Source organism: Macaca fascicularis, chromosome 1 (genome assembly GCF_037993035.2).
Source record: "Macaca fascicularis isolate 582-1 chromosome 1, T2T-MFA8v1.1".
Classification (NCBI taxonomy): Eukaryota; Metazoa; Chordata; class Mammalia; order Primates; family Cercopithecidae; genus Macaca; species Macaca fascicularis.
In genome coordinates, this window is record NC_088375.1 from 173,441,822 (window position 1) to 173,467,487 (window position 25,666).

The following is a 25,666-nucleotide window of genomic DNA, read 5'->3' on the forward strand; positions in this document are numbered from 1 at the left end:
TTTCTTCTTTTCACTTTTTGTTTATATTTGGTTTGCCACCTACCTTTACAGAAATATAGCATAATAGAAAACATGAACAGCAATAAAAGATGAATATTAGGTATGTTGAAAGAAAGTTTAAAATTCCAAGCCACAGAAAAATAAGCAAACCAACAGCAAAAGAGTGAGTGGCAAGAAAATGCTCAGAGTTGGTCTGCAAGGGGCCGCGGCGTTCTCGTGAAAGCTCAGATACAAACACTGGAGAAGGCATCTAGCCAAACTGAAAACGGAATTTATTTTTTCTAGTTTTATTCCAAAGCTGGGGACACTGCTATCCATCTGAGGACTGCATACTAAAATGCACCATCCTGCCAGGTAAGGGGCAGGCAAAGCCAAACATCTACATGAAAATGTACATGATCTCAAAACTTCAATAATTATTTTCTACCCTGGGCAGTTCAATACCATTTTCTTTTTCAGCCAAGGAGGAGGAAAACTACCCAGTCTTAGTGCTATTCTCTGCTGAGGATGCATGGACACTCTTTCCGGTATTGCAAAAGGTCACTGATGCTGTTAAGTGCGGAGCCAACCAGGTGACCAGAATTACAAATTAATTTCTACCCATGCATAATTGATACAAATGAAAGATCTCTTTCTCAAACATTTCATTAAAACACTATCAAGAAGGTTAACAATTAATTTACTTTTCTCCTTTATATACTCCATAGACACCTGTCAGAAGCCAAGGTAACTGTGTCTTACTCTTTTGGACAAATATCACGTGGTTGATCGATTTCTACCACCTTAAATAATTAGGAACCTAAGAAAACAAACCCAACTGCATAGAACTGGATGTTCTTCTTGTATCCGAGTCTCCCATACCAGTGAGTTTCTCTTGCTTACTGGTTGAAAGCCAGAAGATTTGTATATTACAATGAAGAGAGTATTTACTCACACTGTGTTTAAAGGATGGGGTTGGAAATGCTCTTATAAGGAAGTACATTAGGGTTATCAATTTTTTTTCCTATCTAAGGATTTGCTTTTTGTTTAAGGAAACTTAGACTTCAACCTAACCTTGAAAAGCAATGTTTCTTTGGGTTTTTAAAAAATTTATGAGCAGAAATTTAAACCTAAAATAGACAGGGTTTGCATGTGCGAGGCTAGGTTAAGAACTCTTAATTGAACTGGTAGCCATCCATCTATGCAGTTTTATGGCGCCTACAACTATATTGCCGGAGTACTCAGACAAAGATAGTTCACTGTCAACGTAATCACTAGGGAAAGGAATAAAATAAATCCTAATGCCTACATATTAGTCTCTGCTTCCAAACGCTTGTACAGTGCAAGAACGGAAATCTTGTACTGGATTTGCTACATGTATACATATACGGCTCCTCAAACCTCAGGTCTACCCCTCTTCAGAATGAAACTTCAGTACTCCTTTGGGGAAGGTGAGGAATGACAAAAACATGTTAGTATGGTAAAATGGATGAGGCAAAAATATAAATATCCCTTCCACGTATTTTATGTTCTTTAGGCAAGAAACAAAGATAGAATATTGCTAAATCTTCCCTTTCACCTAGAATTAAACATTTTGTCCTCTCCAGTCCTTCCTTCATTGCAAACCTATCTCTTACAGTGTGATTAATATTATGCTGTAGTTAGGTCTGTTTAAACCATCTCCTGAGAATGTCAGCTTCTAAAGAAGAGTTCCTTCCTACTCTTCTCTTATCCCCGGTACTTTCCACAGGGTGCCTGGCCCAGCCAAGGAGTTCAATAACTGCTGAACTGAAGATGAATTTTCAATTGTTGTTCGGCTTTCTAATACTGAACCACTGTCAGTGACTGAAAAATATACTAAGCTTACACCTGAAAGGGGAGTGGGACTTCTAAGATGAGAAAGGAGGGCAAAAAGTCCTTTATCTCTGCTTGATGCCTTGCTTCTTGAGACCTGGCAAGGGAATATAAGGCATATCCCTCTGGTTTGTGAGTGGTTTGGAAATCTTACACAGTGTTTAGAAATTGCAGGCAATCATCTCCTATGATCTACTGGCCCACGCAGCACAGAGGCTGAGCTGAAGGCCGTATCTGACACATAGGAGGCCCTCCAGAAATGTATACAGGTTAAAATGATGAATGATGGAGGAACATTTCACACATTTAAAAATTACAAAGATTAAGAGAAACCCACCATATTCTGGTGTCTGTAGACTACCTCGAAATCCTCACAACTGCTGTTGTAAGTTGCTTGATAAAGGAAAAGCAGACACACTGGTGAGGAACCCTTCCCACCCTAAAACAAACCAACGTCATTCCTGGTCCATCAACATGACAGCAACCAAAGTCTATGGACCATAAAGGCATAAATTCTGGCTCCACTAGAAAAATAATATAGCCTAAATTTCAGCCTCCCTACATGCATAATGATTTGGCTAAAGATGAAGTCTGAAGAGCCTTTGTTAGAATTTTATGTCCAGTTTTAAATCTCCCAAATTAAAAGACGGTATGAAGAAACCAGAAGGCGTCCAAACCCAAAAATATTAGTCAAAGAAATAAAGTGAAAATTCCACTCTCATGAGCTAGAGTTGCTTGTAGTATAAAAACTAAAAGACAAAGACAGAAGTGAATACTTTCCTGCAAATAAATGAAGAGTTAGGAACATTTCTGAGGTAAAAGTAAGGAGTAAGGGTGATTACACTCTGAGTGTAATAAGCGGTTATCCTCTACAATTTTGGACCTTAAAGATGTTCAAAATTTAGATAAGTTTTAGTTTCTTAGAGTTTGGAAAGATAAGTACTTTGCAAAAGAGTCAGGCCAAAGAATTCAATTTTTGACATCTATAAAGGTTATAATAGAAAAATAATTCTGTTCTTATGAGTAACATAATTATTAAAATTACTCTATTTTGATCAGTCAGTACCATAAGTTTATTACATTAACGAAATCCAGAAAATCAAATAGCTATAATAGTCACATTTTGCTTATTAGTCTCACAGCTGCAGTTACAAAAGAAATGATTATTGCAATACTTTATAATATTTAGGAAAATTATCTATTTTTTCCAGTATGACCGTGACCTTAAAGACTGAAGTGTGAGGAAAATATTTGAAAAACCTTATTTGAGAATGTATAATGTCAGCACACAGGTGTACATATGTATATACAATTTAGCTTAAGGGTAAACATTGATGAATACAACACCATCAGCTAAATATAATATTATCCATCACGGTCTGGTTAAGAACAAACAGAAATCTGTAACACCATTACTAAATCTGGACCACCGAAAATATGCAATTATTATTAGCATTTCCAGAGAATGAATAAAATCTTCTAAGCTCAGTGAATAACCAAACTAATATTTAAGGTCAAGTAATGTACACAACTGTGGCCCGCTTAATGAAAAATTAACATACAATAACCTCGTTCCTAAAACAGATAAATTATGAGGTGAGTCATACCATAAAGGTTTTCTTCAGCTTTAAAAATGGAAACACTCTGTGGTTCTTTAAGTGGGAAATCTTATCATTACTGGATTTTAAATACAAAATTTGATCTTTATAACTTTCCCAGCAAGCTAGACTTGAGTGTTTGTCTAGATATATGTACATGGTAACTGTAGTAATTAATGTATGCAGAGTGAGTCCTTTATCGAAGGGAGATGGGGAGCTGTGGCGGGGTGCAGGGGAACTCCTAGCTCCAGAAGAACCAGGCTAGTTTGCACACATTGGTCCTCATCTCCTCTATTCCTGATTCAGACAGGGAGCAAGGTCTGTGTTGCTGCAGCCGCCACTTGGAAGGGTTCCCTCCACCAGACCACCCTGGGGGCTGCCAGCTGCTCTGGAGATCCACCCCTTAGTCACTCCCCTGTACTGTACTGTCAAGGCCTACTTAAGATTGTTACATAATCTAGGTTACTACCATTTTCTTTCTCAAAACTTTTCTTTTTGTAATGCCTTTCTGGCCATGAGTTTGTGATATATTAAATTTACAGAAATTCAATTTTTCTGGTGTTCCATTAATGTTGGTATTCCAGGGCCCATCTGTTTAGTCGGTACTGTGTACGATGAAAAGACTGTTTAAGTTGAAGAGTGAGTCAACTGCCTTATCACCTACTCATCAATGTGTTATTTTTCTACATGCACAAGGAGGTTGCAGAATGATACACAGTTCTAACACGTTGAGAAAAAAAATGAAATGGCATAACTATTGTTGTGTTATGACAGTGAGAGGAGGATCATTTCTAAGCTTTAAAAATGACAAATTCAGTCACTCTGAAAGTAATGACAAAATGACTCAATCATTAAACCTTCAATCTTCACATGAGGCTGAATTTCAAGTAATGATCAGCTTTCTCAGTGATGTTATAAACGAAGTCAATGGTAAGAAGCTGGTGATTATAAAAGATAGGCAAACACGATACTTTGACTAAGTTTACAACTTCTCACATTTTCTTTGACAAGACCCTTTGACTAAACCAAACTAAAATGTCTAGGTAATCATTTTGAATTTTGTTTTCCCCATAAGAGGTGCTGTGTTCACAGCGGTGCCTGCTGATTAATTCAGAACTCAAGTTATTGAGTCTACCGGATCACCTACCCACTCCCATGTAAACAAAGACCTGCTTAAAAAGCCATCCCTGCAACATTACTGCATAGCAGAATTGTGCTTAATTTCCCCGTTTAGTCACTTTTTTCACAATCAAAATTAATCATAACACTAGGTTCTTGGAGTTCTTCAACAGAATGATATATACTTGAAGATTACTCATACAGCGATCTATACCACTTAATGTAGAAAATTTCCCTGCATTCTTTCCTACTATAAAATACATGCTTCAAATGAAAACGAAGACTGAGTTATAATCTACATGCATTATTTTCATGTACCTGGATGTCTGTACAAAATTTTATTGAAATAATAAAATGCCCTCTATCAAGTAAAAACATGCTATTTAAGTCCAGGTAGCACCTTAAAGTACTAATTTTCTTGCATTCATATTCCACCACTGAAAGGAGTATGAAATGGTAAAAAGATGGTGTCCTAAAAACCTCAGCTATATCCTTTAACTATGCTGGATCTCAGTGTCTTCATCTGTAAAATGGAGACACTACTGATCATTTTGCCTAACTACTTAACAGGATGTTGTGTGGCTCAAACAAAATAATGCAAGAAAACCTGGTTTTGAAACTCATAAAGGCCCCCCAAAAGGTACATTTACCTCTGTCATACAATCTTCACATCCCAACAAGTTTTGTGTTTCTTTGTAAAAATCAACCCCAACTGACACATGATGTGATTTTAGTATAAAACATCAGGAGCACAGACCTGGTTTTAAAGAACAGGTTCTTAATTCTCATATACTGGGAAAGAGATTATCTTTGATAATGGAAATGTAAATCTCAGCTTGCCGTTGTTTATTCCAGACAGGCATTTGTGTGTTAAGTCTGTTTATCAGGCAACACTTTGTCTAAGCCAGGAAGTAGTCAGTCTTTGTAACAAGATGTATGCAAATGAATTTCCCATGAGTCTCTGCAGCAAATTGTAGGAGAGAAAAAATAATTCCTTGTTACTTTACCAGCAAGAAGCTACCTCAAAAGTAGACCAGAGACAGAGAACTATGAGCTAGACTATGCTGATGAGTTTAAATGAGTCCTAAACATGTGCTCACAGTCTGTTGCTCTTTATTCTAAGCAGACTTGGTGCATTACATCTGTTTATCAGACAACACTGTCTGGATATTCAGGCTTTGGAACCTGTGTGAAAATGAACAGTGACCATAATCCCATGAAATAACCTGTCTGTGGCAAAACTCCAAACCTCCTGCACTTCAAGAATTCTCACCAACAGAAACACCCACAAAACCTTGGAAACTTTAAAAAAAAATACATCCAGCTCTAACTCTTTGTCATCTATCATAAATAACTTTTGTACAGGCATTGGATTCCCTAATGGTAATGACAGATTCATGTCAGAATGGTGAATTTCATCATGCAAATTAGACTGATCAATAAAATATTTGCCAACAACAAATGCCTTATTTATCAAAACAGAGCTTTTAAAATAAAATACTTTTCTATCACAATAGAAAGTTTTTATTCTCTAATTCGATTATTAAAACATTTGTCCCAAATCTTTTTTTAATCCTAAAATAACCAATTCTTTTTTAAAAAAAAAATTCTATATGTGAAGAGTTGAACAGTGTCTTCATTTTCTTTTTGTTTTTCTTGTTGGTTTTCTACAGGGTTTGAAAATCTTACCGAAGGAATCGAATTGGTTTAGCTTGTCTTCCTAGACAAAATAAACACTTTAGGACTCTACTTGTTTGTATTCTCCTCAGTGGCGCTGTATGCATCAGCAGCTAAAAACAAAGAAACTTTTTAGCTGCTCAGACAAAATGCAGAAGCTTCCCAAACAACGAGGCAAGGGAGGGGGCACGGGTTCAGGGGAGGGTGGGGGTGGAGAAGTGTGCGGAGAGTCTGACAGTCCATTCAATATAGGGATGATGGCTATAATGCATCCAGGGTCCCCTTGCTAATTAAATATGCATTGGCACAGTTTTGATCGATGCAAGCCATGGATCAGATGACACACCTGCAAAATCTTGAGCCCAGAGCTCCCAGCAAAAGGGAAAATACAGTCTTGTCTCCTTATCTTTGTTTTCAAAGGCTCTCAATTTCTGTGCTTAGATATCTAATTTAATTCTCTCACCCCTCAGCAAACTGGATTAGGGAAGTCAATACTGCCTTTGTGCATCGACAGGAAAACACAGCTTTCCTTTTATTCAATTTAGCTATGACCTTTAGACAAAGATAATGACAACTGTCTAAAAGTAAGGTTAAGGCCTCAAGAAGAAGACTCTCACAACTAAGGCTCCCTAGAAATTTTGGATGACAAGGTGGGAGGGTTTACTGTGACATATCCCTTCCTGGTGAGAAAAAAAAGGAAGAAAGGGAATTAAGAATTGGTGTGGGGGGATGGGGACAGGGGAGTAGAAGGGCAGGAAGATAACATGGTAGAAGAGGTTTGAAACCACAGAATAAATGACTAAACTCTGAAAAAATCAACTGGGTCTTATATCCATAATCAGAAAATAATTCTGTGAAAGGATAGGAGTAAGAATGGCACAGTAACAATTTGCCTAAAAAAATGCAGAAGCCTTAATGAGAAGGTTGACGATTCTGTGGTTGGGTAAATCAGGAATTTCTTTTCCCCTTGAAGCATTTGAGAAAACAGGATGGTCTATGGAGTTTTGCCACAGACAGGTTATTTCAGTGTGTTGGTGAATCCCACTGCTGAGGAAAGCTATAACTAGAGATTCTAGACAAGTCTGGGATTCTGCAGTCATAGCAATACTGATACCACTACTCCTACCCAAAGGGGAAATGATATTGGATCATTCTCCTCTGAAACAACACAGGTTGTTTTTTGATTTACTTGTCTTTGGGCCTATCCATCTCATTCATTCATTCATTGATTCATTCATTCGCCTGGCATCTACTATGGCGCCTTTCACACTGTATACCTGGAGATACAAAATTAAAAAAGGCAAGGTCCCTCCCCTCAAAAAGCTCCTAATCAGGATAAAGATTCTGTGACATTCCCTCTTGACTAAATCCTATCTCCTGGTGAAATTGGGGTAGAGCAACAAGTTGTTGTGTATATTCATAATTGCTTTTATTCTTTTACTATGAGCAGCAATCAATACCACTAAATGCACCCTTGGAACAATTTACAGCAGCCCTGATACTAACTGGTGGTGGTAGTGGTTAGGGTTAGCTCTTCTAGTGAGATAAAGAGAGGTTTAGGCAGAATCTTTTTTTAAGTGGAATATTAAGCTATTTCTGCATAACTAGCATTGCTGGAAATGGTGTAAAGTATCCAATTTTATTTTTTCTTGAGACGAAGTCTCCCTTTGTTGCCCAGGCTGGAGTGCAATAGCACAATCTCGGCTCACTGCAACCTCCGCCTCCTGAGTTCAAGTGATTCTCCTGCCTCAGCCTCCTGAGTAGCTGGGATTACAGGTGCTGCCACCACGCCCAGCTGATTTTTGTATTTTTTGGTAGAGACAGGGTTTCACCATGTTGGCCAGGCTGGTCTCGAACTACTGACCTCAGGTGATCCAACCACATCAGCCTCCCAAAGTGCTGGGATTACAGCCTAAAGTACAAAAATATTTTTTTTAAATCAGACTTTTCTCCTTAGAAACAATTTAATAGATAGTGCAGAACGTTATTCTGAATTAGGCCTGGTATCCTCCCTTTAATAGAAATGACAGTTCTAGCAGAAGTAGCTATAGTATAGTGAAAAAATGATAAAAGAAAACCTGGGTTTGAATCCCTTCTTGGCTATTTATACTAGCTTTGAGGAACTGGGCAAGCCCCTTTACCTCCCTGAACCTCAACTGACTCATTCCAAATACCCAACTCTAGAAACTACCAGGACTGAATGGCATGATTTACAGTGCCTTGTAAATTATGAGTGGCTATAATTCTCTAACTGTTCACTGCTTGGAAGCAGGTTTTCTAAAGCATATAGACTGGTTAAAGCATCACACTATTTAATTTTCTGTCTCATTTTTACTGGCAGATAGCACCATGCCTGGAACATACAGATACTAATACATGTTTGTTGAAACGGAATTTAAATATGAAGATGAAAAAATAGCTCTTTCAGGCCAGGTACGGTGGTTCATGCCTGTAATCCCAGCACTTTGGGAGGCCGAGGTGGGCAGATCACCTGAGGTCAAGAGTTTGAGACCGGCCTGGTCAATATGGAGAAACCCTGTCTCTACTAAAAATACAAAAATTAGCTGGGTGTGGTGGTGCATGCCTGTAATTCCAGCTACTCGGGAGGCTGAGGCAGGAGAATAGCTTGAACCCGGGAGGATGGCTTAAACCTAGGAGGCAGAGGTTGCGGCGAGCTCAGATCTTGCCACTGCACTCCAGCCTGGGACACAGAGTGAAACTCCATCTCAAAAAAAAAAAAAAAAAAGTAAAATTTAAAAAAAAAAAGGAAAGAAAATTAGCTCTTTCAGAGCCATAAAATGCAATAGAATCTCTCTTGGGAAAGGTCAATAGGTATTTGGGGTGTTCTTTCTGATTTGGGGGAGACTCCATGACTAGAAGATGGTATGTTTCCTGTGGTAAGAAGGGTCTCTATGGGAGTCAGGATGTCTACTTTCTGGTCGTAAATCACCCATTTTCCCTTGGATATGTAAATTCTTACCTCTCCAGGCCAGAGTATGTATAGATGAAGGTGGGGGTTAGGTGTCCAGTAAAGGTGTTTTCCAGCCCCAGAGTTCTACATTTGAAACAGATAACTAGCAATTGAGCTGTTGGTCTTTGGCTGCATTCAAGGCTAAGACTCATTTCCTCAAAAGGCACTGAGTGATATTTGCTTATTTGCTGCTGATCATAAGTGCAATTAGAAATAACATGAGTGCAATAATTACAAGTCATAAACTGTGTCATCTATACTTTATAAATGACCACAAATAGCCCTCTAACAGTTGCAAATGTTTATTTTCAGGGACTTGGCTAACCCCTGACCACAGAAGACCATAAACAATGTTTTTAACTTTACATCTTGACCCATCGGGTCTTCCAGAAAACTTTGTGTTTTAGGAGCTACTAAAAAGATATCCTCAAAGAATTTAACCTAGGTCCTAGAATTTAGGTTAATACTTGAAAATATATATTTTAGATATACCTTCTCTACGTTATATCATTAAAATAACGTGTTTTCAATTTCCACACTGACAATAACTTTTCTGTAATAACTTGGTTTTTGAACCTATAACAAATACACATGAATATAGGGAGTTAATCATTTGGTAAACCAATAAATGCTCCACAGAATTCCCAGACTATAATAAACCTCAGGTAATATCTGATTCTTCAGAAATTCACCCAAGCCTTTCCCAAGTGGAAATAGGCATACATTTTGCTTCTATGTCTTTATGAGAGATGAAATTATTTAAATGATGTAAGTGAATCATTTCACTTATAGGAGCTTCTGTTTGAAGCTTTGTGGCTTTCTCCCTGACATATGCAGTGCTAAGTTATTTAAAATTAATTGCAGTACAATATTTTAAAATTTTTTCACATGGTGCTAATCTCGAGTGCTTTGGAAGTTTGAACCACACTTGGAAGCCATCAAGTTCTGTGTATCTTTATACTATGGAACAGTGGAACAGGCTAAAAAGATTAGTCAGTGATTTTCTAGTGAACTTTAATCTATAACCAAAGCTATACTGAATTCTAAAACTTCAAAAATGTATGAGTTGATACAAATGGGAAAACTGCAAACATCCTATATAACAAGGAAAAAACAAACCTAGATAACTGTAACACGTGAATTCACTTATGTAGCTTTGAAATCCTGAAACGCTTTCAAAGATCAGTAACCAGTCATGGGATCCCACACACTTAAACCCAGCTCAATACCATTGAGCTTCTGCACTTTCGCCTCCACCCAAAGTTCATTCTATCTGTCATTTCTGTTTTCACCTAAGTACACTATTTACATTCTTGTCTGTAGTTACACTGGGGGGAGATAAAAGTATTTTCCATCTCAGTTACTCAGTATTTATGAGTAATTTGCTTAGTAATAATCCTAAAATTAAATTGTCTTCATGTAAAGTCTAGTAATAGTTTGCGTGGGATTTGCCAAATAAACTATCTTCGGGAAATTCTTTTTTTTTTTTTAGATGGAGTTTTGCTCTTATCCCCCAGGCTAGAGTGCAATGGTGCGATCTCGGCTCACTGCAACCTTTGCCTCCTGGGTTCGGGCAATTCTCTTGCCTCAGCCTCCTGAATAGCTGGGATTACAGGTGCCTGCCACCACGCCCAGCTCTTTATTTTATTTTTTATTTTTTTTTTTGTATTTTTTAGTAGAGATGGGGTTTCACCATGTTGGCTAGGCTGGTCCTGAACTCCCGAGCTCAAGCAATCCACCCGCCTCAGCCTCCCGAAGTGCTGGGATTACAGGCGTGAGTCACCATGGTTAAATTCTTTTTTTTCTAAAACCTTCTTTTTTGTCATCTGGATGTATTTTAATAAAAAAATCATGTTTGCTGGGAGGACTCTAACATAGGTGCTATTTCAATAGCTTCTCATCAAAAAGTCCAAGAGGGTGACTGGAACTTTTACACTGATTCACTTTTCAAAAATCAGCATGGATCCCTCACTCCAAAGAATGACTATTAATTAACCTTTCTTAGGAGGAGGAAGCTTGTTTATGTCAGTCCCTCAAACATTTGTTATCACCTACTGTGTGCAAAGCATTGTGAGACTTTATTCAGTCTCAAGATAGCTCATCATGTTCACCAAGAATTCCATTCATTCAACTCTGTATCATTTATAAAAGTTTACACTTTTTTCTTTTTTAAGTCAGAGTCTCACTCTGCCGCCCAGGCTGGAATGCAGTGGTGCGATCTCTGCTCACTGCAACCTCCGCCTCCCAGGTTTGAGTGATTCTCCTGCCTCAGCCTCCCAAGTAGCTGGGACTCCAGGTGCATGTTGCCATGCCTGGCTAATTTTTTTATTTTTGGTAGAAACAGGGTTTTGTTGGCCAGGCTTGTGTTGACTTCCTGGCCTCAAGTGATCCACCTACCTCAGCCTCCCAAAGTACTGGGATTACAGGAGTGAGCCACCGTGCTATTTGTTTTCTGAGAGTAGCTACTTCCCTCATCTTCACTGGTGGTGAGAACATGGTGTTTCTCTGCATTAGAACCCTTGCCAAAGTCTATCAGGGGGTAAATATTTCTATGAATAGGTAATGGCTTATCTGTTTTATATTCAACAAAAGTTACTTATCTCTTGACTTCATGGTTTTTCAAATATTTTGGTCATGGTAGAAGCCTATTCACAAGAAAGAGCCTAGAGGAAGGCTGGGGAACCGGTGTGTAAAACACAAGTGAGCAGCTCTACCTGCCCATCATGCCCCGTTATCACACATCCTCACCCCACACTCTCGCCTGCGCTGGGCTCCTCGCAGCAGTGTTTAAACCCTGGCAGCATCAGCACAGCCAAGGCACTAACCTGTGTCTCTGAGTGATACCAGTATCACCTCTGTCTTTTTGCAAATTTACAACCTTTAAGTAAGCAAAGAATAACCAGTAACTCAATCAGTTTGGTTAACATCTACAGACATTTCCTTTGGAAACTGTCCTGTTTTAATTTTTGGTTACTAGGAAAGAAGATAAAAACAAATAATGATTGGGAAAAACAAAGTCAAAGGAGAAGCAGTTGGAAAAGAAAAGCAAAAAGAAAGAGGTAGTAATAAAAGAAGTGGTATCCTTTGCACAGGTGACAGAAATAGCAACTCTTCAAATGAAATGGGACATTTTATTGGCAACAAACATGGGAAATGTTATAAGTAAGAATCAGAGTTTATTCAAGAATTAAAGGTGAAACAATATGCGGCAAGGTGTCTCCAAATTACCAGGTTAGTGTTGGGGGATAGATGGAACAACACAGCAGAGCTACATGGGAATGAGGTGAAAAAAGGGATGAAAGTCCTTCTTCCATTTCCTTTGATTATGGCTATCACCTCCTAAAATAGCACATAATTCCACAAGGAGACTATTCCATTTAGTAACTTTGAGACAATTCTTTCTTGTTACTCTTTGCCCAAATGATTTCCAAAAAAATCACCGAGTGTGTTTTCATTTTCTATTTTTACTTTATACTTTAATAACTCATCTATTGACTTAATGATTTCCTTTTCTCCTCTAAATGGAGGTCCTATAGAAAGGAAAACATTTCTAAGTTTTAGTCAACAAAGCCATAAGTCTTGACTACACTCATGCTCATTACAACCTCACGTCTACACCACTGTAGATACACATTCTTCCAGTTGGCCTTAAAATCAGCATGCCTTTTGTTTTCATGCTGCCTTGTTGCTACTATAAGGACATGTTTAGATTTCAGACTTTAAACAAACATATTTACAAGGACTTTCATTAAAAACATTAGGCAAAAAATTTTAAATTAGCAGAAAGTAACATCTCAACAGTAGTAGAAAGAAATAAATTATTCAAAACTGTATACAAACACTGAAGTCATAATGAACAAAGTCATGCTGTAAGAAACCTCACTGTGAAAAGCTGGTACTTGCACAGTAATCGGGAGTGAAACAAAATAAAAATTTTAACATAAAAATATCTTATCCATTGCTTTTCATAACTCACTCAAAACTCCCCATTGTAGCACTCTCAAGGCATAAACTCTTTATTTCCATAAAGAGAGAAAGTATAGAACAACGTTAAAAGTCCCAAGACTCAGAGAAGAAATTCATGTAGAACATCAAATGTTACTCAACATTTTCAACTAACCATAATATGTCAAACAGACCACATGATGCAAGTACATTTAAATATAAGTTTCTATTTCTGTTTGAAAATAAAAAAGATCAGAAATCTGAATCTGGAAAAGCAAAATCTCTTGCAGGTTTAGAAAGCATATACAAAACCTGGCAAAAGAAAACACTATTCACTGCCACCATCTGCTTTCTGGCACACTGAGGAAACTTTTACTAACAGCAACATTTTCTTACATTAGAAAATCCACTAATTAGTTTTGTTGTAATAAGAAAAATAACCTTTGCATAGAAGGCAGATCGCCAGCTTGCTTTTTTTGTTGTTGTTGGCTGTACCTTACATTAGGCCTGTAACATTTCCACGTAAAGCTAACCTCTTACTGAGTTCTCTTCTCCTAGAGTCCTTTATTATTCCTGTTTAGTCTAAAGTAAGTACAGATGCACTTTGACTTATGATGGGGGTTGCATCCTGATAAATCCTTTGGAAGTTGAAAGTATCATCAGTTGAAAATGGATTTGATACACCTAAACTACCAAACATTACAGCTTAGCCTCGTCCACGTTAAATGCGCTCGGAACACTTACATTATCCTGCAGTTGGGCAAAATCATCTAACACAAAGCCTCTTTGATATTAAAGTGTTAAATATCTCATGTAATTTATTGAATACTGTACTGAAAGTGAAAACCAGAACTGTATGGGTAATCAAAGTCCCATTTTTATGGAATGCGGATTCTTAAGTTGAACCATCATAAGTTGGAGACCATCTGTATTCATAAATGTGAGTGCAACAGAGGGGAAAAGCTTGAAGATATTTGGCTTAACGACCCCTCAAAATGGACATCAAGTTCAGAATCGGGAAACCTGGGATTCAGTATCAACTGTTAGAAGCTGCGTTAGCCTGGGTCTTACGTCATACCTCATCTTTAAGGCCACTAAATTAAATGGGCTCCAGATTTCCCCTAAAATTCCTAAATTCTTTGACTCTAAGTCATTTTTTCCCTAAGAATTGCATGTCCCAAGAAACAAATGACTTCAAAAGAGCAACGGAGCTTCAGACATCACTGATAAACACTAAATAACTTTAGTAATTGTGTCATAGATATACTGATTACAATATTACAAATCATTTAGCAACCAAGGAAATGGAAACTCTACGAAAATTTCTTGATAATATACTCTAATCATTTACTCAGCATATCATTCCACAAATAAAACTACAAATATTTATTGAGCATGTACTATGTGCCAAGCACTACTGTGAGTGCTAGAGATGAAGTCGTGAACAAAAAAGGCTCACCAAGCTCTGCCCTCACCAAGTCTATATCACAGGAAGCTTGTCACCTAGGGAGCTGACATTCGTCCGCTGATGAATTCATTCGCCAACTGCAAATCCCCACACTGTGCAGAGCAGAACAGTGACATAGTCTCTGGTGCCTGCTCACTGCTCGAAAAGTCTGCGTGAAAGTTCCTTAAGAAGACAAAACAAATGGGTACAAATACTATTTTCTGAAAAACTGCATGGAAAATAGGTGTCATGTCCTTCGAAACAAAACACGACACTGAGGCAGTGACTGTGACAGTTTGGACACAGCTTTTCTGTGAAAGATGTCTGCGACTTAAATTCCTCAAAGAGGCCCTGTGCCTTGAGTGAACACATTCACTAGTTCAGAACTCATCTCTTCCATTCTCTTGATTTTTTTTTCCATAGGCTTGAACTTAGCTAAATTTAAAAACAAAGCTGCAACATAAGATGAGCTATTGCAATCTCAAAAGTCCCTCTGCCTAAGGAATGAGTGACAGGCTACTGCAAGTTTAATTACCCCACTGGGATTGCAAAAACAAACCCATTCTACTCTTCTCAACTGTATGGCAACAATGGGTTTATGAACCCTCAATTGTCATTTAAAAACATTAATTAAAATTGTAACACTTTATCCAATGCTTTCTACCAAATATTTGAAAAGATTTCGGTTAAACTGTCCCCAAGATTGGCTTTGCTTCTACCTTGTTTACGCCAACAACCTTCTTAGGCACAGGAGGTAATTACACTCATTCCCAATCTCTGTTAGTCACATGTATACAGCACAGATCTCCGTCTTAAATTTAGGATTCTATCTTTCTATTCTAACCAGTGTAGAAGAAGATAACGTCAGAATCCTTTCCCTTCCTCTTGGCAGAACTCATCATTCCTTCCTCTGGCTCCCTCCACCCTGGTTACTGAGAGTGAGACTCAGCTCCTAATTCACTTCTCTGTGTATATAACTCCCACGTGCTTTCCCAACAAGTTATAAGTCCTTGAGGGCACATAGCTCCTACTTGCCTAAATGAAGTGCTTGCACGTAGTAAATGTTCAATAAGTGAGCCTTGAATGGAAGAACAGAGAGGGGAAGGGCCAGTCTGGGCAAGATTTTAAAGGAAGAGTAGAAATCTGTCTCAGAGATGGCTTAGAGACTTTTCTATCTCCTAACAAAACAAAGTCCAGTTAGAACAAAGTATAGATTTTTCAATTAAGGCTAAAATTCCTAAACTGGCTACACATTAGGGAGTAAATTCCTTCTCTTTATCAGGGATGGGCAAAATGTGTCATCTGTGCTCATAATAATCCTAATTGACAATGTAATATTTGAAATATAAACCAACAAAAATTAAAATGTAAAGAAGTAGATAGACAGTTTTGACAATTCTTTGCACATTTTGTAGGAACCAGAGTCTTTAAAAACATTTCCTGGCCAGGCATGGTGGCTTATGCCTGTAATCCCAGCCCTTTGGGAGGCCAAGGCAGGTGGATTGCTTGAGCTCAGGAGTTCGAGACCAGCCTGGGCAATGTGGCAAAACCCGCCTCTACAAAAAAGTTAGCTGGGTGTGGTGGTGTCTGCCTGTAATCCCAGCTACTCAGAAGGCTGAGGTGGGAAGATCACTTCAGCCCAGGAGGTCGAGGCTGCAGTGAGCCATGATCATGTCACCCCACTCCAGCCTGGGTGGAAGAGTGAGACCCTGTCTCCAAAAAAAAAAAAAAAAAAAAAAAAACAACAAAAAAACATTTCCTATTATCTGTAGCAGGAATCCATTAGTTTACAGTCAAGTTCTGTTTAACATGAATCCTGTTAGGTCCTTACTATGGAATATTTCTATCGTACGTGACTCTGGGCTTCTGCAGCAATGGTTTCATAATTGCTGAAGAACCCTTAATATACAGCAAGAACACTTTATTACACATGTGAGGAAGTAAAAAAACCATGTTGGGATTAGCGTGTCTACAGGTCTGCTGTCAACGAGAAGAGAACAGCAACAAAAATAAAGACATCAGAAGTTACACCTACAGATGACTGCAAATACGATATGAAAAAGTCCTTTTGGTTTTCATTCTAGCATGCATTTAAAAAGATGGGTCTAGAAACTGTGTTGAAAATGTCGGGCTGGCAACAAACTCCAACATGTAGCCTGTTTCCACACCCTATCTCACTCAACTGAATTGCTTTAATCTTTGGCTTGATGTAGACACAATCACAGATACAATTAAATTCTTTTAAAAATCTGACCTGCAGTTGAGAATGCTGCTTCCAAAATTAGCCAAAAGTTATGAAAATGGCTTATTATTATGTATCTACATTTTATTAGATGCTATTTATTAACATACTACAGGTATATTCGGAATATCCATGAAGTGATGTGGAGTTGTGCAGATAACAAAATAATACATACTTTCAAGGCACATAGTATACATGATAAAAGATGATGAACTAATAATAAAGATTAAGGGGCCAGGATTACATCCCTGTAATCCCAGCACTTTAGGAGGCCAAGATGAGAGCACCATTTAAGACCAGTCTGGGAAACTTAGCAAAACTCTGTCTCAACAAAAAACAAAAAAAGAAAAAAACAAAACAAAACAAAACCAAAAAACCAGCTAAGCATGTAGTCCTAGTTACTCAGGAGGCCGAGATGAGAGGATCACCTATGCTCAGAAGTTTGAGGCTATACTGAGCTATGATCATGTGCCACTGCACTCCAGTTCTCGCAACAGGGTGAGACGCTGGCTTGAAAAATATAAATAAATAAATAAATAAAGATGAAGGAAACAATATTCAAATAACATGAGAGGTGAAAAAGCTTCACTTATGAACTCGGTAGGGCTGACTGTGGTGGCTCACGCCTGTAATCCCAACACTTTGGGAGGCCAAAGTGGGCAGATCACAAGGTCAGGAGTTTGAGACCATCCTAGCTAACATGGTGAAACCCCGTCTCTACTAAAAAAAAAAAAAACACACACACAAAAATTAGCTGGGTGTGGTGGCATGCGCCTGTAATCCCAGCTACTCGGGAGGCTGAGTCAGGAGAATTGCTTGAATCTGGTAGACAGAGGTTGCAGTGAGCGAAGATCGCGCCACTGCACTCCAGCCTGGGTGACAGAGCGAGACTCTCGCAAAAAACAAAACAAAATGAAACAAAAACAACTCAGTAAAAAAAATAAAAAATAAAATAATGACCAGGGACAATTCTCTACCTCTAAACAAACATGCTTATCCTGCTACAGAGGACTAGTTAACTAGTTATCCTGCTACAGAGGACTAGTTAACTAAGCTGAGACAGCACAGACACACTTCTGTCACATTCCCCCAACCTATTTTTGCCTCAATTCTATGGGTAACTGAGGTAAAACGCAGCTAAGGATATTGGGGTTTCCTCTGGCTGAATAGAGGAACTGATCTTGAAAAACATAAATAAAAGAAACTAATTATTTGCGAATTTGCTAAAATAGATGGACTGTAAAACAACAAAACAAAACAAAAAAACCAACTAGTAGTCCTTTAATTATAACATTTGAATGCAGCTCTAAGTTGGAAGGTTTTAATTTATTTACCAAATTTATGAAAATGGTACATCTTTCTCTCAAGCCTTGCAGTTCTCGTCCCAAGCTGGCACAAGCATACACACACACAGTGCCATGAGTATGGCACTGTGAATCCTTTTGGGCCCTTACGACAGAGGGTCCTAAATAAATGATACAAGGATCATTTACTGGATACTTGTATTTTGCTAACTACAGACCTGTGTAAACTATATTCTTGCAATCAAAACATGAAAGTACACAACACACAAGCACACAAACCATGACTGTTAACTTTCTTCTTTCTGTATTTCCCTTTTGACCAAAACATAACAAACAGCAATATAAAGGTAGAATCCGGGCTCAGAAAATTCTTACTTTCTGGTTTAAAATGAACAACACTTAAGGACTAAACCAAGCTTGTCCAACCCACGGCCCAGGGGCCACATGCAGCCCAGGACACTTTGAATACGGCTCAACGCAAATTTGTAAACTTTCCTAAAACATTATGACTTTTTTTTTTTTTTTTTTTTGAGATGGAGTCTCACTTTCTCAACACCTAGGCTGGAGTGCAGTGGCGTGATCTTGGTTCACTGTGCACTGCAACCTCCGTCTCCTGGGTTCAAGTGATTCTCCTGCCTCAGCCTCCCGAGTAGCTGAGATCACAGGCATGCACCACCACGCTCAGATCTTTTTTTTTTTTTTTTCTATTTTTATTAGAGATGATGTTTCACCATGTTGGCCAGGCTGGTTTCAAACTCCTGACCTCACCTCAAACGATCCACCAGGCTTGGCCTCCCAAAATGCTGGGATTACAGGCGTGAGCCACCGCGCCTGGCCAACATTCTAAGATTATTTTGCAATTTTTTTTTTTAAGCTCATCAGCTGTCGTTAATGTTAGTGTAATTTATGTTTGACCCAACGCAATTCTTCTTCTTCCAATGTGGTCCGGGGAAGCCAAAAGATTGGACATGCCTGGACTGAACGATATGCTAGGTATTTACAGAGCTAGAAAGGCTTCCTAGTGAGCCTATACTAGGTCTATCTGAGGGCAGCCTAGCAGCAGCCACGTTAGTTGACATGGGAAGCTTGAGCCCCAAATTAAAAATCAACAAGCACAAGATCTGTGTTATACAACAAAGTACCAAAGTTTTCACTTCTGTGATACATAAATTGTATAATAGTAAGAATCCTATGATCCCGTGTGAGGTGCCAAGAAAAAAGAGGTATCTTTTCTACTTAGTTTCACAACTGCCAGTCAGGTGCCAAGGTGACTTAAAGACCGAAACTTCCCACCAAAACCAAACCCTAGGTCTATTTCCACTATGGAATACAATAAAAATCTACTCTTAAAAGATTTTGAGTCTCCCACAAAGTAACATACTTTTAATGGGACCACATTTCAAACAGTTTACCCATCACAATAAGATTTGAAATACATATGGCATGTCTCCTTAGTCTGTTTCCCTTATTATACATGTGGTTTCCTCTTTCTAAATTCGGACTTCTGCCTCATTTTAGAAGGTCAGGAGAATGTAACGCATAATACAAAAGTATTTCAAGCAAATCATATGATATCTGTACTTAATAATTTCTCATGGTTTTACACCAAAAGAATCACTGCATATTGAAGATTAAACATTTTTTAAAAGCTAGAACACTGAGCCTTCCTTTCAGACAATTCAAACAAGGAGCGTATTGCTGACACAGCAACACTGTGGTCTCAGACTGTGGGAAATGTCAAATTTATGGTCCTGGGGGTGATTGGTGGATGGTTTTGTGGTGTGTATGGTGTTTTGTTTTGTTTTGTGTGTGCTTTTTCTTTTCTCTTTTGAGCCTCTGACAGAAACAGAGCTCTACAAACTTTCTGGCGACCTCCCAGGAAAACAGAAGGAAGCTGTATCTTGTACTTCCCCTGGGATCTAATGAAATATACAGCCTCTGGGCTTCTTTCAATTTGGACTTTCAGATTGCTAAGCCAGTGAAAAGGGGATCCTAGCTGTCACAAACGTCACATGGTCAGGGTCACCTGCTGCTCGGGGGTTCTCATGCCAGTTGTTGACATAATAAGCACCCCTTACACTTTAATTACAATTCACAGTGTGCAAACTATGCAATCTGCTTTAAGGCAGACTGTCTTTTAAATCAACACTAAAATTCTACTACTAATATGGCAATGCAATGTAGCAGAGGAAGGGTGTGTCCACATGACTAACTATATGCAGATATCCGCCGTCTGGGAGACAGTGGGTAGCGTTTGCCAAAATATAAAATGGTGTTGCTGACCCTAATTCTGGTACTTGAGTCTGACTGCGCTCTGAGATTTCTTTCAGTAGGCCACAAAAAGGCAATACAATATACTTCATTTGTAGCATTTTACATTTGTATAACTACTATTTTTTTTTTCACATGGCTCCATAACTGTTCTATGTACTAATCTTGCCTATCTAACAGGAGGACAGTTGAAGAACAGTGAATTTCTACTTCCCTATTTCTTCCCCTTTAAACCAAGGGCAGTGCCAGTGATGTTTAACACATGCTTCTAGAATTGTGTCAATGCTCTATCATTTACTGGATCCTTGTATTTTGCTAACTACAGACCTGTGTAAGCTATATTTTTGCAATCAAAACATGAAAGGTCATTTTAAAACAGAGCCTATTTAAAATGATATGACAATGCAGGGAGCTGTTTAAAAAGTGCTAACACATAATTACAGTCTACAGTTTTCTCCAAAAACAACAGTGGAAATTAGTTACAATTCTATTACAGACAACTGCTATAAACTTAGGTGGGCTAACCTCTGAATGAACCATCCCAGTACTCTGGGAATTGCAATCTCATTTTCAGTGCCACAAATGACGTAAGATGGAACACACAAAACAAACCCACACAGAGTACTTTTATGTTTATAAAGTCTTACTCAAACACCTTAGCTGAGCTAACTGGTATGCCTCACTGTAAAACACCACCACCACCAGTAACAAAAAATAACTAATCAAACAAAATAGAAGAAATCCAAACTGAAAAAAAAAAGTTTTTAAAAATAATAATGCCAGTACTAGATTTAATGAAGGATGTACCTGAATTACAAATGTCATCATGACAGATTAACTTAGCCAATAATTATTCACTGCTTTTTTTTTTTTTTTTTTTAGTGTCAAACAATGGTAGACACCAAGACAAATAACAACAAAGGCAAAAGAGTTTACTTTATTTAGACATGCTCATTCTAACATAAGGAGAAGATACATTTTCCTTTCAAAAACTGAAGTCTCTTTGGGCAAACTTTCAGTCCTTTGGCTATTAGGGTTTGTCTTCATGAAGACAGACATAAAGCAATTCTGTTCTCTTCCTTATTTGAACACTTTCAGCCTTCACCTGGCTCTCTGCCATCCCAGCTAAACCACTTGACCTCTGATTACATAACAGTCCCCATCTGTGAGCTCAGCCATCCTCGGGAGATAGGAGGGGCCATGAGAAGCTCAAGTTCACCACAAGCCACAGCAGTAAGCCATGCCCTAGCCTCTGACCTGTGCTCCAATTTTGGTACAATAATTTCTGCCATGTTCTCCAACAGGTAAGCTCTACCTCAAGGACTAACTTCTGTACCTGTATTTGGTCAAGTGCCTTGGCTCATCTGGAACTGGAGATGTTGACTTGCTTTTCCCTACCTGCCTCCCAAGAACAAAATTCTGGCATGGAAACCCAGGCTAGCATGTGGAGCCCTATGACCCACTGACAGACTTCTCTGATGCTAATCATCTGCCTGGATTACTGTCATCTGCTCATGTTCTCTATTTCTTGGTTCTGTCCAACTTTGGGGAGATTCACCTGTCAGTTAGACTTCCATGTTGTAAAACACTCCACTAAGCTTACCAGCCAGTGCCTATACTCCGACCATTTAGAACATGGCTGGACTGAACTTCTTTACGGAACTTCAAAACTACCAATCCCAGAATATCAACCTTCACATAATTTCAGGTCCTGGCCCTTTACACATCTCATCCCAAGATATGAACTCTATCTGACAATTCCCTTTTCTTTCCCTTGGTAGGTAGGAAACAAAACATCTCTAAAACTCTGTAAAGAATATGAATAAAAAATAGAATAGAAGTTAGCTTATCCAGTACTGTTACGGCCAGTCGTTGGTTGGTTAATTTGAAAAAATGGATGAAGAAGATACTCTTTTAATGAGACATATGTACCTTAAACATTTTAACTTTGAGCACATATGTGGACATTCTTTGGCCAATCTTTTTATGCAGAGACAAGAATTTAAATTTAATAAGTCTGTTAATAATTGGAGCTCCACAGCATCTTTCTTACATAATGCGTATCTATAATGCATCAAAAAAGATTTCCAGTTCCATTTACTTTAAGTAGAGGGAGAATTTAAAGATACTTCTAAAATAATCTAACAAAACTCTTATTTTTACAACTTCTCTCATCTTCTGCAGTTGTCTCACTCACATGTAATCTGACAGAAATTTGTGTAGCTTGCCTTTACTGATTCTTTCTAAGGCACTGGGTTAGTTTCATAGAAATAAAACTTTTTCATTTTGAACTTTCATGCCATTGGTTCACATAAATTTAATTAAATCACACAACAGTGATACATATAAAACTAGTATAAACAGGTCTGGAATAACACAACTAGTTATGTAGTAGGTAACTGTTGGCCATGAACATTCAGCATGCCAAAGGAATCAGTTAGCATATTACAAAGAAAATAAAAAGTCTTAGTTATCCATCTTGCAAGCTGGTTAATACGGTTTCTACTATGAGGGTCTATCCAAAGAAAATATAATCCAAATATTCATTGAATGGATATTATGAGTAGAAACTGATGTTTGATGCATAAAGCTTGATGCTGGGATACAATGCTGAAAAAGACACCTTTCCCAGCATTCTGGTGTAGCTCTAATTTCTAATAATATCAGAAAGTAATTAGAAATAATTATAAGAAACTCCCCACTGGACTTACTGTATTTTACATGGTAACTGAATTGATACCTCTATCTACCTGCTATAGGAGGCTTAATATTCAAGTTGATCTAAATGTATTTAAAGAACATGAAAATTAACCAACTTACCTCCTAATACAGTATTTTCAAATTCTGAAGTCTATTTATATTTTTGTTATTTTGTATCACTACTTCTGTTTTCATTTAAATACATGACTGGTGAAGCCGTTTTTAAAATTAGAGGCACTGCATTAATACAAAAAATCAACTGCCATTTTAATATCACTTAGTCTGACAATTGAAAACAATCACATAACGGTCATAATTTTTCAGTATTTTATGATTTTTCAGGTTATATAACTATCAGTTTTCCCGTGATTGTACTTAAGATCAACCTTTTAGCAATACGAAGCCTTCATCTCAACCTTCTGCTTTTTATCAGTTTACTTATTATCAGCTTCAAAATAAGTGTATGACGTAACTGTGGCAATAATGATGGTCCCAGTAACAGCTAGCATTTATTGAATGTCTAGAAATAAAAATAAAGTGATTTACATATACATAACTTTCCCAGCAACTTTTGCAAAGTAAACATTACTATCCTCATTTCAGCGTGAGGAAACAGACAGCACTAAGAGAAAAAGCTGGAACTCAAAACGAAATTAACTCCAAACTTAAGTTCTCCCACTTCGACAAGGTGTGTGTATGTACGTAGTAAAGAGATCACAGAGTTCCCCCTCCAGTGAAATTTGTATTTGTACAGATGCATGTGTATGTAGGCATGTGCGCACACAAACACACACATACACTTTAGTTAAATCAATTTCATATGCAAAAGAAAAGTGAGCCAGGGCTAAGTTATTAAAAGAAGCCTTTGAAGCAGAGAGTGATGATGTGTGAAAGACATACCACAAAAGTTTATTTAAACAAAGAACAAGCACAGAGGGATGGGACAAAAGTGAAAATAAGAGAAATGAAGGCTCTCCATCTTTTCTCTGTGTGTATGGATTTCTCATACATAGAAAAACAAAACAGTAAGAAACAGATGTATGCAATTTATGGAATATCCAAAAGTAAAATTAGTTTAAGCTAGGGCCCAGATGAACTCAACTCCACACTGATCTTTCAACAAAGATTTTCTATGTGAAACACAATCATGTTATCCTGTAGTAAAGTCCTTGATATTAAACATAATTTCTTACTTCTAAGAAAAAACTCGAGCTATGATTTTAATAAATATTTTTATAGTATCTTTTTCAGTGTCATGCTATGAAAGCAAAATTTTCAAGTAGGTTTCAGAAAAGAGATAGAGCCTTTTTACTTTCACTCATCATGCTCTGCAGAACATTTCAATATCCCAGTGTACATTTCAACAGGCACTAAACTGGCCCACAGTTTTCTTACAATTCAAATTTTTGTCTGGTCATCTTAATTAAAAGGGAAAACTTCGGCCAATCATACAGAAATTATATTCATGACACATACCATCTAGATCATATGGAAGTGGCATGGTACTTGTAAAATAAACATTCCTCTTTTAGCAAAACAAAGAGCAACATTTACATTGCTCTTGGGGAGCAGAACTAAAAAGAGAGGCCAAAAAGTTGCAATGGAGAAAGCTCTTCTAATCTAAAGTGAAAACTAATTTTGTCTGCTTGCATTTAAGTAGACATTATAAAAGTCTTATAGAGACGCCATGCTTACAGAAGGCATTATTGCCTTTGAATATAAATGAAAGCACATTTCTAGCACTTATATTATTACAAATATTGAAAATGGCCTCCAGAAGCTTTTAGCAATGTACTCTTTGTCTTGTTTCCAAAGAAGCAATCCAATTAAAATGATCATTTTCAGCATAGAGGACTAGGACAATGAACCATACCTTGCACCCGGCATCTTAGAAATACTTTGGGAAAAAAATCTATGGAAAATAGATTTGAAACTTCCATATGCGTTCTGTGCACTTTTACTAACCAAGCATAATTTACCAATATTTTCCTAGAAAAGGAACTGCATGTGTTTTTCTGCCTCTTCCAGTAAGTATCCATCCATGATTATTCCAACCCATACCATGTTTGCTTCCTTGAATTCACTAGGTCACAGTGTATCTTGTGTACTCAAACTGTCAGCAGGAATATGGTAACGAATATTATTCTTTTTTTCTTTTTTTTGAGATCGAGTCTCACTCTGTTGCCCAGGTTGGAGTACCGTGGCATGATCTCGGTTCATTGCAATATCCGCCTCCCGGGTTCAAGCGATTCTGGTGCCTCAGCCTCCTACGTAGCTGGGACTACAGGCGTTTGTTTGCCACCAAGCCCAGCTAATTTTGTATTTTTAGTAGAGACGGGGTTTCACCAGGGTTTGAGGCCAGGCTAGTGTCAAACTCCTGACCTCAGGTGATCCACCTGCCTTGACCTCCAAAAGCGCTGGGATTATAGGCGTGAGCCACCGCATCCGGCCATTATTCATTTTTGATATATTCCTTCTACCTCCCCCATCTAATAGCAAATACCCATGTTAAGTATAAAGAAGACACTTAATACATGTATTGGATAAATTATTTTTCTT

General features: G+C 37.9%; 1 protein-coding gene and 1 long non-coding RNA gene across 17 annotated transcripts in view; both read right to left on the minus strand.

Moving 5' to 3' along the window:
- The window catches only part of NFIA (nuclear factor I A), a 607,688-nt gene that overhangs the window by 186,125 nt on the left and 395,897 nt on the right, over positions 1-25,666 (minus strand). The window lies entirely within an intron of this gene.
- Positions 1-25,666, minus strand: part of LOC135965216 (uncharacterized) — a 57,614-nt gene continuing 31,948 nt past the window's right edge. The window contains exon 2 of the long non-coding RNA XR_012419511.1: positions 1-25,666. This exon is cut by the window's right edge and continues 20,086 nt beyond it. This is a non-coding gene — a long non-coding RNA (uncharacterized lncRNA).